Genomic DNA, 5,844 nt, shown 5'->3' with positions numbered 1-5,844 from the left:
GCCTCACCCACCTCCATGGCAGCTCTAACAAGTGGCAAGCCAAGTGGTAAAGAGCAAGCAGGCAGGCAGTAAGACACAAGCAGGCAGGTGGTTAGGAGTGAGCAGATGGGTGGTTAGGAGTGAGAGGTTCCAGATTGGGAGAGGGCACAGACTAGGCTGAGGAACACTCTTACCTCCATTGAGAGATATCAGGCATCAGGTCTCTATTATAAAATGCATGAGCAGAATAATCTGAAGGATTGGCCATACACTAATATCTTTTACAGATAAAAGAGTTGAACTCCAATTACTCTGAAAAGTGATAACTATTAATGACCACTTACAGAGCATAGCAGAATAAATCCCATCATTATTTTGGACAAAAATATAGCAGATACAGTGAACATGCATTGTTTTGTAAATATTTGCCCTTAGCATTCTACTTTAAGCTTAAAAAATGTGTGCTTTTTGAACTCTGTGATTGTGCCTTGCCCCCTTCATTACACAATCTACCACTCAGAACAGTATTAACTATCTATTGAACTTTAATCATTAATTATTGATGATGGTGCTGATAAAAATGACTTAAAAATGATGCTTAACTGGCCAGATGTGACAGAAAGTAAAATAGAAGGAATTTTGGTAAGAATGAAAAGCAGAAAGTAGGAGAGCTTCTTTGTGTGTGATTTACTGCACCTGATTATGTGGAAGTTGAAAGTTGCTGTACTACCTGGCATTTAATCTCTTTTAAGAGAGCCTGCCCTGCCATGGAAATGGCTGGACTATAATACACAGGAAAGCAGTGGGGAGGATACTGGTGTCAGAGGCCTCACTTTCTTTCATTCCATAATTGTGGCATTATCTGCTGTGCTTCCAGAAATGGGAGCAAGGGAGAGAGAAGGGAAGATAGATAGCTCCTTGGTATCTCCCTGCTGTGGCTAGAAGATTGCACATCAAAAAAAAAAAAAAAAAAAAAAAAAAAAATCTGATTTCAAAAAAATCCTCACCCAAACTTGATCCTAAGCTAAATTTTTTTTGAAGTGACAGTTTTAGGTTAACTTTCATTTCATTGGATTATGATACCCTCTGCTCCAGTTTCTAGTTGAAACGTTAAAGGTCAAAGAAAGAAAGAAAGAAAGAAAGAAAGAAAGAGAAAAAGAAAGTCACATTACTTTGTTAGTCTAGTCAAAATTAAACTGGAAATTGCAACTCATCCCACAGGACTCCCTTCTTGAAGGAATAAGACTTTTCACTCCTTTTAAACACAATATTTTTTTTGAAAATTTCAAAAGTCTTAAATGAAAATTATTATTTTTTAAATTCACATAAAATTTGTATTTGTATTTCAAATGATCTGAAAAGACTTCTTCCACCTCCACTCAGAAGTCCTATCATTGTTAGGAACTTGCAGGTGGAATGCAATTTTAAGGTAGTTTAGAACTTTTATATAAGTGGAACAAAAACAAAGGAAAGAAATGATGCTGCTATAATGGTTTCGTGATTTGTTCATTTCCCTGAGAGCTTTTATCCTCCCTTGATGTAAGAGCACATTGTAATGGAGAATAGGTGAAAAGGCTAAGAAACGATATAGGAATCTCTTTCACAACCTGCGTGGAAAGAGTTCCAATTCAGGGTTCGGGTTCTGAAGAAGGGCCGCACACAAATGAAGAAACTTGAGACTTGAAGAAATTCAACTTGGCGATATGGGGGGCCAGGCAGTAGTCCAACTCTAGTGGGAGAACTACTCCTGCTCTGGCCCTGCCATCCCTTTTATTGAGGCTTTGAGGAAAACATCTTAGGCAACATAAACAGAAATTTACATGTAGCCCTTAGGCAGGAAATAACAGAAACTTACACGGGACAAACAATATAGAGGCTGCTTCAGCTAACAATGTCTCAACTAAAAGGTAAGTGGTTAGAGCAAGTAAGGTTGTTGACCAGCCTTCCTGGTTTCATGTCAACATCTCTTTTTAGTGAGACCGATTTGTTTTCCAGCAAAATGATACCAGTAAAGCAATAAATTATCCAGGTGTCATTCTTTCCTTGACAATAATTGCATGAATTTTTAAAAGAAGCCTATTCAAAATTCTCAGTGTGAGGACTACAATCACTATTTATTTAAAGTAAAAATCATTTTAACCAGACAACTGGAGATTGGATTGCAATATCTATTCAAACCCTAATGCTCATGTGAGCAGTCAGCCTTGCAGCACTGTGTATGCTAAAGGTTACCCTCACCACAAAAAGTCTCCAGATGAGTTCAGCAGTAATCCTTCCACTGCATCTGACTAGCTGGCATTTGAGGCATTGCCACGTGCAGGCTGTGGGAAACCAAGGGCCTACTCCTGTCTAAATGTACCATCCCATCTTTGCTCCTCTGTTGGGCCAAAACACAAGAATTCTAGGCCTGTTCAGTTCTCTTTCAAACCATCAACTGCCCCTGGTCTCACTTTCTTTGGGGTTTGGAGCTCAAAAAGAGTCCTTTTCAACTTTTGATATCCTATTGTCATTCCTAGACAATCCTTTCCATTATCTGAAAATCGCCTGCTTCCTTCTGACAGGAACTCCTCCTTATCTTAAATACTTCTCCTTTGGTAGGTAGATGACCTTTGCTTTTTGATATCCAATGCAATAATGGGAAAAAGGACTGAATAAAATGGACACAAATGACCAAAAGAGGAAGACATATGCATGAGAAGAGATACAGTTAATGTAGGAAATCAAATATATTATTCCATTATATTTGGGAGTTAAATCTCATAGTTTGTCTAAAAATGTGAAGACAGACACTGTAAGCCAGAACAGTCTCTTAACCTCAGATAGTTTTCTTTTTACAGGATGGCCTTTATGTCCTTGCCTGATAGGAAGTCTTGCTATCTCATACATTTCTCCTTTTCTTAAAATATTTATCTCTAAGGGCCATTGTTAACTTGATGTAATAATGGCTAAAAAACTGTTTTTGGGGAAAACACACAGATTATTTATTTTAAAAGTTGGGGAAGAAATGTGGAGTGGGGTGATAAAAACATATTTATCACATATTGGAGGTATACAAACTCTACTGAAGAACTGAAGAAAGGAAATAAAAATATTAAGGACAACACATTTGGAAAAGTAGAATGTAGATGATGTGTGATAGATATGTTGATAAAGCCTTAGAACAGAAATAATGTGCAAAGACCCGATAAGTAGATTTCCTAAATTGAAAGCAATGAGCTTAGAATTGGAAATAAAGTATAGTACTATAGAAAACATTAGTAAAAAGAGAAATATGATGTAGCAGGTTTGGCTCAGTGGATGAGTGTGGACTGAAGAGTCCCAGGTTCAATTCCAGTCAAGGGCATGTACTTTGGTTGCAGGCTCGATCCCCATGTGGGAGACATCCAATCAGTGTCTCTCTCTCACACCAATGTTTCTCTTTCTCTGTCTCTCTTCCTCCCTTCCCCTATCTCTGAAAACAATGTTAAAATATCCTCGGATGAAGATTAACAAAAAAGAGAGAGAGAGAGAGAGAGAGAGAGAGAGAGAGAGAGAGAGAGAAACACATCTTCAGAATATTACTAAATGAAATGAAGGTTTAATAAAAATACTAGCAGAAACTTACAATTCTCCCTCCCAAGTACAAAACTCAAGGTAAGCTCAGATTTTTCCACAACGCAAAATGCCAGAACTATTAGTAAAAGTAACTAACTTGGATTGATTCTCTTCCACGTGCCACGCAGTGAGGTAAAAACCTATGTGGATGATCTCATGGAATCCCAATTGGAATGCTATGTAGTATTTACTATTAAATCTGGATTTACTCAGAAGAAAATAAAAATACAGGAGTCTGTGACTTGCCCTCAGTCACACAGCAGGTGCATGGCAGAGCTAAGATTGGAGATTGAGAGTCAATTTTTAAAAAGGACTACATGTATGTGTGATTGAAAGATGGATTGAAGAAATATACACTCAGTCTTGTATGTAAGAAATAATGCACTACATTTCCCAGTTTAAAGTTGAAGAAAATTAAAGTCTACATACCACCACAGAAAACTTTGATAAATTAAAAGAGCAGAAAGTTGTGCACATTTGTGTGTGTGTGTGTGTTTTTCACAAAACTAATATCATAAAAAGTAGTAATATAAACTTATAATAAATATGAATTATTTGGAAAATGTTCTTTAAACATGTACTTAAGTCTGGCTGGTATGAATCAGTGATTGAGCATTAACCTATGAATTAGGAGGTCACAGTTTGATTCTCAGTCAAGGAACATGCCTGAGGTGTGCAGTAGGAAGCTAATCAGCAATTCTCTCTCATCATTGATGTTTCTATCTCTCTCCCTCTCTCTTTCTCTCTGAAATAAATAAAAATATATATTTTTAATTTTTTTTTACTTAAATTATTTCAAGTATTTCAGCAAATCCTGCCCTGAGCAGCAAATAGAATATGAATTGTTCTCTCAAGAGGCTTCTAGGTCCCAAGCAATTATACTTTGGAGATCTTGGAGCACCAGGCCACTAGACAAATTTCACTTCTGTCTTGACCTCTCTCTTATACTAAACTGAGCCCCCCTGCTATTTTTCTTTCCCCAATAGTTAAAGAAAACACACACACAAAAAAAAACTTCTTGCCAAGTTATCTCCTTATTTTCACAAACCTCTTATTAAAAAAAACATATAGCTAAGCTTTTTTCGCATATTGATACATTTTCTAGACCTGCTTCCAGGGAATCATTCTAACATAATAAATAGTGTTGGTCTGTCTTTGTGAGTCTTTTCCTTCCATTCCCAAAATCTTAGGGTAGCTCTATTTACGATGACCATTCTTTAAAACACCTGGAGAGTTTTATCAGTCCAATTGTGGTTCCTGGGGAGGAAGGAGAGGAGGATGAAAGAATGTTGTGTTCTACTACATAAAATTGCCAGCATTTTATATTTTCCACTTATAAAATGTAACTATATCTATTATAATTTGCATTAATGATACACATCTTTCTAACAAAGTAAAGGGGACATAATGCCAAAAAATGGTTAGATATATTTAGCCTTAGGAAAAAAAAAATATTTTCCCTCATTTTGCTGAAAATTATTGAAATGTTTTTATACCAATTTTTAAAAAAATATATATTCTATTGATTTTTACAGAGATTAAGGGAGAGGGATAGAGAGTTAGAAACATCAATGAGATAGAAACATTGATCAGCTGCCTCCTGCACATCCCCTACTGAGGATGTGCCCGCAACCAAAGTACATGCACTTGACTGGAATTGAACCTGGGACCCTTCAGTCCACAGGTCGACACTCTATCCACTGAGCCAATTGGTTAAGGTTAAACCAATGTTTTTAAATCACTGCTTGGAAAATACTAATTGATTTTATGCATTTAATGAGAAAAGAGATAGTTTGAAGTTTCAAACTGAGGTGTACCAAAAAGAATCATGGGCGAGTTTAGGAACTGCCGCTGTGCATAAATGAAAGTTGCAAAATATCAACACAGAAGAGATATATGAAATAAGTGTTCTCTAGGCCCTATAAGTATTACTGAAAATTAAATGCCTCACTTGACATAGTAGAAAGTGGCCACTCTAAATTGCATTCCATTTAAAATAACATAATATTAGACATTTAAACTATATAAGCTGGTAATACAATAGATACTGAGCCACATAGGTTGTAAAGTAGAAAATTTATAGACTAGGAACTAATTTGCTTATCCAGCACTAAGCCAGTTGTGTCTGACACACACACATGGTAGAATAGGAATGATCCCCTGTATTCTGTTTAAGAAGGAATAAAGCTATTCAAATCTATTGTTCTGATTCCAAGCAACTTAATTTCCTTTTCATGCACAATTCATAAAAAAAAAACAAAACACCAAAAG

Source organism: Pipistrellus kuhlii, unplaced genomic scaffold (genome assembly GCF_014108245.1).
Source record: "Pipistrellus kuhlii isolate mPipKuh1 unplaced genomic scaffold, mPipKuh1.p scaffold_m20_p_1, whole genome shotgun sequence".
NCBI lineage: Eukaryota > Metazoa > Chordata > Mammalia > Chiroptera > Vespertilionidae > Pipistrellus > Pipistrellus kuhlii.
The sequence above is the reverse complement of the archived record's forward strand: the minus strand, read 5'-3'. Positions refer to the sequence as shown.